This window comes from Myotis davidii, unplaced genomic scaffold (genome assembly GCF_000327345.1).
Source record: "Myotis davidii unplaced genomic scaffold, ASM32734v1 scaffold1534, whole genome shotgun sequence".
In the NCBI taxonomy this organism is placed as follows: Eukaryota; Metazoa; Chordata; class Mammalia; order Chiroptera; family Vespertilionidae; genus Myotis; species Myotis davidii.
The window spans coordinates 1,273,226-1,281,852 of record NW_006285799.1 but is presented as its reverse complement, the minus strand read 5'-3'; the positions used below and the strand labels follow the sequence as shown (position 1 = coordinate 1,281,852).

General features: G+C 44.1%; 1 long non-coding RNA gene across 1 annotated transcript in view; it reads right to left on the bottom strand.

Annotated features, from left to right (window-relative positions):
* LOC107182014 overlaps window positions 1-4,096 on the bottom strand; it is a 7,895-nt gene extending 3,799 nt beyond the window's left edge. The window contains exons 1-2 of the long non-coding RNA XR_001512735.1: window positions 3,992-4,096; window positions 301-452 (exon numbers count right to left, since the gene is read on the bottom strand). This is a non-coding gene — a long non-coding RNA (uncharacterized LOC107182014). The remainder of the gene's footprint in view (window positions 1-300; window positions 453-3,991) is intronic.
* Window positions 4,097-8,627: the final 4,531 nt, after the last annotated feature.

Sequence of the window (8,627 nt, the reverse complement as noted above, 5' to 3'; positions counted from 1 at the left end):
CACATGCATTAATTTGTTTTCTTCCATTCTCAGAGAAAGCCAACAGGTCAGCATTGACCTAGTATCTGCTTTGGCTCAATATTTGGTTTCTTCAAGGTGCCTTAAAAAACAACAATATATGCATTTTAAATGACCTTATATAGTAAAACTTTGAGATTTATTTAACTTTATTAAAAATCCTAATGGTGCTCTAAATGTAGGCTGGGCTACTGTTAATGTCTGGGAAAGGGCTCATTTGTACACATGTATTACCACACCAGAGTGAAAACTGATAGCAGGTAGTCCACTCCTCAAACTTACCAGATTTTGGATATGTAATTATGAAGACATCATCATCTCTAATTTCAAAATCATCTAGATTTTCTAGAAAGTCAGCATCAATTAAAGAAGATTCAAAATTATAGCCTTTAAATCTCAAAAAATATGTGTCTTTGTTGTCCATACTTATTCACCTACAAGTAAAAACAAATAAAATTCTTTTCAATTTCATAGTATTTTATAGTAATTACTAACACTTACTGAGCGTTCAATATATGCCAAGCACTTTATATATGTCATGTGTCTCAACCCATGCCATACTAAACAACTTCCTATATAATAAAACTCTAATAGGCAAATCAACTGAACTGCATAACAACCAGTTGCTATGATGCACACTGACTACCAGGGGGCAGACGCTCAATGCAGGAGCTTCCCCCTGGGGGTCAGTGCACTCTCATAGGAGGAGCACCACTGAGCAAGAGGCTGGGCTCACAGCTGGCAACCGCAGCAGCAGTAGCGGGAGCCTCTCCTGCCTCCATTGCAGGTGGGCGGTAAGGAGCAAGAAGTCCCAGACTGCGAGAGCCCCGGCCTGCTAGAGGGATGTCTGATGCTGGCTTAGGCCCAATCCCCCTGACAGGCAGATATACCTTGAGGGGTCCCAGACTTCGAGAGGGGACAGGCCAGGCCAAGTGCCCTCCCTCACCCCACTCCAGTGCATGAATTCATGCACAGGGCTGCTAGTACATATATAAAAATTTACTCTTAACAGCAACCAAACATTCTTAAAGGTTTTATCACTATTTTAAAGTTGAGGAAACTAAGATACTAAAAGGTTGGACAGCTTTCCCTAAAATCCCATAAGGGAGGTATTATCATGATTCCAAACATAGAACCAAGGAAAATAAGGTAAAGAAGGTGCAAGGTTGCCCAGCTGGCAGACCTGGCAGGATTTGATGCCAGACTATTTGGCCACAGAGCCCATGCCTTCAATCACTTTACTGATACAGTGTCTTAGTGTGCCGAGCCAGCTCAGCCAAGGGTTCAAAAGCCTGAGTGAGGGCGGTGAAAGGATGGAGAAATGACAGACAAAGAGAATAAGCTGGGTCTGGATCTTCCTGTGCCTGGCTGAGGCCACAGAGAGAGATCCAGCTGACCACTGGTCTAGGTGGATCTTCCTGTGCCTGGCTGAGGCCACAGAGAGAGATCCAGACAGCAAACTGAGCCTTTATTTTATAGCCAGAGGTAAATAAGGTAGTGGTCACCATAGTTACAGTGTTCTTGTGAGTTTCACTTGCTACATCTAACCTCAGCCCATTAGCTACCCAGATAAGATCTAGGGAGCCGTCATAAGGTCAAGCCTAATTATGCTAAGAGGACTGTGCCCTCTAAGCTGGAACTTGTTTGTGGCTGGGCCAACAGGTCAGTCTGAGGCTTAACCCGATAGCCGCACCCAACATCTCGCCCTTATTTTATTTTTAAGCTACTATAATGGAAGTTTTTAAGCTACCATAATGAAAGTAAAACTTAAGCATCAAGAACAAAAAGCTACCATAATGAAAGTAAAACTTAAGCATCAAGAACAAAACTCTGACTATTAAAACAATAACAAAACAATGCCAATGCAAAACCCAAACTACAGACCATAATGAACGTAAAACTTAAACATCAAGAACAAAGCTCTGGCTATTAACAAAACAATACCAATGTGTTAACATTTTTAAAACTAGTAAGAATAACAAAAAATGCCAATGCAAAACAGTAATAAGTGAGAAATCAAACTACAGTAACATTTTTCTCCTAAATGAAAGTTTCTTTTGCTGACTGACTCAGAGTCCTTGGACATGGCTGCACAAGACTGGCAGCTGACCAATGCTAACATAGCCAGAAACATGGTTGAGGGAGTAGCTTCCACTTCTTGCTTTTCTACCATCTGCTGGGCCTCAGTGGTTAACTTCTTCAGCTGACTCCATGTTGGCACCTCGGTCCCTTGCGTAGCCTTCCTTTTCTTCTTTTTTCCACTTTGCTATCATTGGGGCAACTCTCAGTCTTTGAAGGATGGGATAAGGAGCTTCTCTGGGTCCATTGTGGACGCAGGTAACGCTCTGGTACCCAAATTGGCTGCACTGCTCCTTCTGGAAAGATACAAAACACAACCTCTTCCCCACATCATTACTAGGTCTCATAAAACTCTTGGCTGGTTAGTGTATCCTTCTACTGGGCTAAGTCGGCAGAGGCTATTGTACAGGAGGCCCGATGCCTTTTGGCTTCATAAAGAATGTTTATAGTTGATGGAATTCTGGCCATTCATAAATGGGTATACATTTTAGACTTGCTACTGCATTCGTCCTCATCCCTGGTAATGCTGTCAGGTGTTCCAAAATGCTAAATCAGAAGATATCACATGAAGTCTCAATATAACAGCTTATTTTAACTAGGCTAAATGGGGTGAGAACTCATTAAAAGAATAGGCTACTAAACATGGTATGATGAAACCTGAAGAAATAGCTCTGGCTTCCTAGATATATATAAACATACATGCTCCTCTGTATTTATGACTTCCTACTTTAACTTAAAATGTTGCAAATTATGCAGCTTTACATGTTTATAGTGAATCAGTTCTACTTTTGAGCCTTAACACTTCAAAATAAAACGTTAACTTTGAGTCAAACTGTTAGTTTTTCTTTTTGTGTCAAGAGCTAACTTTGATGTGTTAAAACTTAAATAAAATCTATTTACTCAATCCAAAACAGGCATTAAAAAGAAAAACCCCAAGTCCTTTCTTATAACCATTTTAAGAGTAGGATTGGCGCTTTTCGCTATTACCTGAGTCCTGATCTATCACCCCAGGGAGAACTTGCCAATCCTGCGCTTCCCTGGGTGGCATGATAAAGGTTTACTGAGTCAGCTGGAAAGGCTGCAGTGGGGTTAAGAATAAGGACTCTACTGTTTGGCGGGACCAGTACTGGCCTCGCTTGTAGTTTTTCTGCCTAGGGGACATTGGATTATCATCAACATCAGCCATTTACCCAATTGCTTTCCTCTCCTGCATCCTGAACAAGAATCAAGCAAAGATTTGAAATAAAAACCACTCCCTGTAGCCCTTTGGTTTTCATCTCTAGCTGCTTGTTTAGGGGGTAAAAGGAGAGGCTTATGAGGAACAGTAAGCTTTCCAAATGTTTGCACCAGACCCCCATCATCCCAAACCTGCCGGCACTGTTCTCTTGCTTCCTCCAATCCTCGTTCATATTTCGGAGGAAGTGCATCTTCCGGAGTGCTCTCTCCCATAGGAGCTGTAGCCCCAGGGACTGGAGGAGGCACTGGAGATGCCAACCAGTGGAGTCTGAAGCCTCTGGTAGCTTTCCCCCATCTGTCTTGATTCCCCTGCCACATTCATCCACTCCCTTTCTGGAGTGGGCTCTAGGCAGTCCTGAATCAGGGACCACAGACTGAAAGCAGAGGCAGGCATTTCCTCTGGGCCTTCAGCTATATAATGATCTTTAAGTTGGTTTCCTACCTTCTCCCATGCTTCTGTATTTACCTTTCCTTCCTCAGAAGACCATGGGCAGATTTTACTCACAAAACCCAACAACTCAAAAAGCTGTTCGTACTTCACAGAACAGCCCTGTGCTTAGAGCATAACATTAAGCATGGATGCGTATAAATTCTTTTTCTGCGATCCTGAATTGCCCATGTTGTACACCTAATTATATCACTCAACTTTGCTCCTTACCTTCCTTCTTGTTTTCTGCACGTGCTTCACTGGAGCGTCCTTTCACCTGACAACTGGAGTTCCCCCAAACTCAGGCCCCGTGCTGGATGCAACATGTGCTGAGCCAGCTCAGCCAAGGGTTCACAGCCTGAGTGAGGGCGGTGAAGGATGAAGAAATGACAGACAAAGAGAGTAAGCTGGGTCTACGTGGATCTTCCTGTGCCTGGCTGAGGCCACAGAGAGAGATCCAGAGGCAAGCTGAGCCTTTATTTTATAGCCAGAGGTAAACAAGGCAGTGGTCACCATAGTTAGTGTTCTTGTTTCACTTGTTTTGGTGGCACTTGCTGCATCCCCCTCAGCCCATTAGCTTCCCAGATAAGCTGTAGGGAGCATCATAAGGTCAAGCCTAATTAATAAGTAAATGAAAATTAAGGGGGGAGGAACCTTTCACTTAACTTGTCAATGAACAAAAATTGCTATCCATTGGAGGAGGGAATAAACGTGATGCAGAAGCAATTATCAATTTAGGAAGCATTTTAATGAGTTTATTTGAACCATACTGATGACAATTGACGGGAAGCAAAATCTTAAGGGATTGAGAAAATGCTCCAGAGGCTGGCAGTTTTGCACCTTACTTCATTTTCATTACAATCAAAGGAGGAGGCATAAGGGATTACATGAAATCCATTGGTGATAGATTAGGGAGGCAGGAGAAAGCAAGTGGGGGAATTCTCAGGGGTTGGATAAAAGTAAAACAAATAGACACATACTTATTTACATTGGTGGGTACAGGATAGCTAACAGTTAACAATGAACAGGATTGTGCAGGACCACCACAGCAACGGGTTTGGTGAGCCTGATGCGGGAGGGGGTGGGGGCGCAAAGGATTTAGAAAAGACAGAAGGAGAGAATAAGCTAGGTCTGGATCTCCTGTGCCTGGCTAAGGCCACAGAGAGAGATCCAGAGAGCAAACTGAACCTTTATTTTATAGCCAGAGCTAAACAAGGTACTGGTCGCCATAGTTACAATGTTCTTGTGAGTTTCACTTGTTTTGGCAGGACTTGCTGCACCTCCCACAGCCCATGAGCTACCCAGATAAGATCTAGGGAGCATCAAAAAGTCAAGCCTAATTATGCTAAGAGGACTGTGTCCTCTAAGTTGAAACTTGTTTGTGGCTGGGCTAACAGGTCAGTCTGAGACTTAACCCTATAGCCGCGCCCTACACTTAGTATTTCATATTTTTATTATTAGAGAAACTAGAGGCCTGGTGCATGAAAATTCATGCACTGGAGGGGGGTGTCCCTCACCCGGGCCTGTACCCTCTCACCACCCAGGAACCCTCAGGGGCAAGAGGTGACTTGGCAATCAGGGGAAGGAGACGCCCCATCACACCTCTGCTGCTGCCACTGCCGGCAGCACAAGCCTCGGCAGGCCCTGGTTACCTGAGCCTTGAGCGGCCTTAGGTGGCTGGGCAGCTGCCATCCTAGGCTTGCCTGTTGTAAGAGGCTGTGGGGCTACAGGAAAGGCCTGACCCCACTCCAAGTCATGTAAAGGACATGAACTTGGCTTGCACCCCAGTTCTCGTGATCTAGGCAAGCAGACATTTTGTAATAGCAACTGTCAAACATAGATGGAACTAGACAAAGCTTGCCCAGTCTTGCCCAGCCTGTAATGATCTGCTACTTCCCCATCAGAAGCCAAGCCCTAACAGTGATCTATGAAGCATGACCAGCCACAGCTTAGCTATAAAACAGTGTGTGTAAAAAATAAAGTTGCTGGTGCCTTGTGCCAGTCCTCCTAAACCCCCAGTCTCTGGTGCTTTCATTCCACGCCGCCATTACCCTATGGGACCATTTGGGAGCGGGTCTCCACAATTGGCACCCAACGTGGGGCAGAAGGTGGGCTGTGTGAGGACCCTGAAGTATCACTCGGCCGAGTCTATTAGTAATAGTAAGTTTTGGGGAATTTGTGTTAATTAGGAGTAAAACATGGGGCAATTAGAGACCAAAGAGCGCTCTCTGCATGCACAGATGTTAAAGAGCATGCTGCAGCTGAAACCGGTTTGGCTCAGTGGATTGAGCGTAGGCTTGCGGACTGAAGGGTCCCAGGTTCGATTCCGGTCAAGAGCATGTACCTGGGTTGCGGGCACATCCCCAGTAGGAGATGTGCAGGAGGCAGCTGATCGATGTTCCTCTCTCATCGATGTTTCTAACTCTCTATCTCTCTCCCTTCCTCTTTGTAAAAAATCAATAAAATATATTAAAAAAAAAAAGAAAGAAAGAACATGCTGCAGGCAAGAGGGGCTCGAGTGACTCCCTCCCGACTCCAGCCGGGGGCCACGATGGTGGCCACGCACCGGGTTTGTCTGTCTGGTGTTTATTGTCTTGGCATTTGTTGTCAAAAAGTCGTCTGCTTCTGTGTGCACCCCGCTGCAATGTGTTTTGAGAGTTTTCAGGACTTCAAGGAGCGAGCTGCAGGTTCCCGGCAACCTTAGGTTGCATTTGTCTGGTTTGTTTTGTCTCTGTCCTTTGTTGTCTTTGTCTTTGTCAAAATGGGTCAGGGTCAGTCATCTTCATCGACCCCTTATCAGTCAGGCCCACTCTGGGTGAGTGGAAGGGGAGCTTGATCACTTCCCGGGAAACTATAGAGCTCCCTCAGGAATGGGGAAATTGTTAGGAATTGGGTGGATTGTTTAAACTCTGAGTGAAGGTCTGGTGAAAATGTGTGAGTGTGGAGGGAGGGGGCCTGCCCTCTCCTCTCCTCTGTGTGGCTCCATGACTTCGGTTATGGAGTCCAAGTGGGCCCCAACCTGCGGTTCCGCAATTCGTCATATGGCATGACGGTGATTCACCCCCACATGGAGGTGACCAGGCCCAGGGTTTATACAGGTGCACCTTAGCTAAGACGAATCTAAGCTCCTAAGGGACGTGGCCAGGCGGGCATCTGCATGAGGATCTATGAAAACAGGTCACTCCTTCCCTTGTCTGTCTCTCGTCACCGCTCATCATGGGGTGGGGACAAAGTAAACCCACTGTTAACTAATCTGTGTGAAGTAAAAGCTACTTTGATTTATTCTGCTGTTCTGTTGATACGCTTGGTTGAACGTTTGGGCTGGACCCGTGGTAGTCTGCAGAAGTCTCTTGGCAGCTGCGAAAATTATTTTTCTGTCTTTTGCTCACTATTAAAGGGGAATCAGCCCACTTACCTAATAAAGATTTCTGTCTATCAGTTGCTCTTACCTAGGTTGTAAATTTACTGTATTAAATTAAAGTTCTAGGGTAGATTTAAAGGTTAAGATGTTAATGCTTTTGATTTACAGAAATTCTGAACAGGAGTGGCCCACTTTCCAGGTGGGATAGCCAACTATGGGGACTTATGATTTAACCACCGCTTTTCAGGTTCACCATGTTGTCTATGGCTGGCCGGATCACCCCGACCAAATTCCCTATATTCAAGTGTAGGTCAATAGTTTAACTAAAGAAACATAGCAAAAAGTTAGAAATAAATATGCCATCTGAATCATTTGCTGAAACTTCCCCCAAAGCAGAATATGGGGGAAGGGAAGAAGGGTGCATGTGGCGATCCAATATGGACATACAGGTGCACCTTAGCTAAGACGAATCTAAGCTCCTAAGGGACGTGGCCAGGCGGGCATCTGCATGAGGATCTATGAAAACAGGTCACTCCTTCCCTTGTCTGTCTCTCGTCACCGCTCATCATGGGGTGGGGACAAAGTAAACCCACTGTTAACTAATCTGTGTGAAGTAAAAGCTACTTTGATTTATTCTGCTGTTCTGTTGATACGCTTGGTTGAACGTTTGGGCTGGACCCGTGGTAGTCTGCAGAAGTCTCTTGGCAGCTGCGAAAATTATTTTTCTGTCTTTTGCTCACTATTAAAGGGGAATCAGCCCACTTACCTAATAAAGATTTCTGTCTATCAGTTGCTCTTACCTAGGTTGTAAATTTACTGTATTAAATTAAAGTTCTAGGGTAGATTTAAAGGTTAAGATGTTAATGCTTTTGATTTACAGAAATTCTGAACAGGAGTGGCCCACTTTCCAGGTGGGATAGCCAACTATGGGGACTTATGATTTAACCACCGCTTTTCGTGTTCACCATGTTGTCTATGGCTGGCCGGATCACCCCGACCAAATTCCCTATATTCAAGTGTAGGTCAATAGTTTAACTAAAGAAACATAGCAAAAAGTTAGAAATAAATATGCCATCTGAATCATTTGCTGAAACTTCCCCCAAAGCAGAATATGGGGGAAGGGAAGAAGGGTGCATGTGGCGATCCAATATGGACATCCCCTCCCCATGTATTCTAATTTAAAATCTCCTCGTAACTGAAAAGTTTTACAAAAATTTAAAAATAGGATTTCTAGGATTTCTGTACACATATAAAAACTAGCTTGAAACTAATGCGCGCATCGTCTGATTTTGGACATTTAGATAGAGTTTTAAGCTAAAATCTCTTTACAAACATACAAAATAAAACCCAAGACTGATTATTTCCTAAGAAAAATGGCAAATTTAACGCAAAGGAAAAAAGATGCTAGCTAGATTTTAGCAGCAGGATTGGCATTTCCATAATAAAGAACAGTTTTTAAATACTAATAAAGGATATTAAAAAGTTAACTTCAAGACCAAAAAGGAA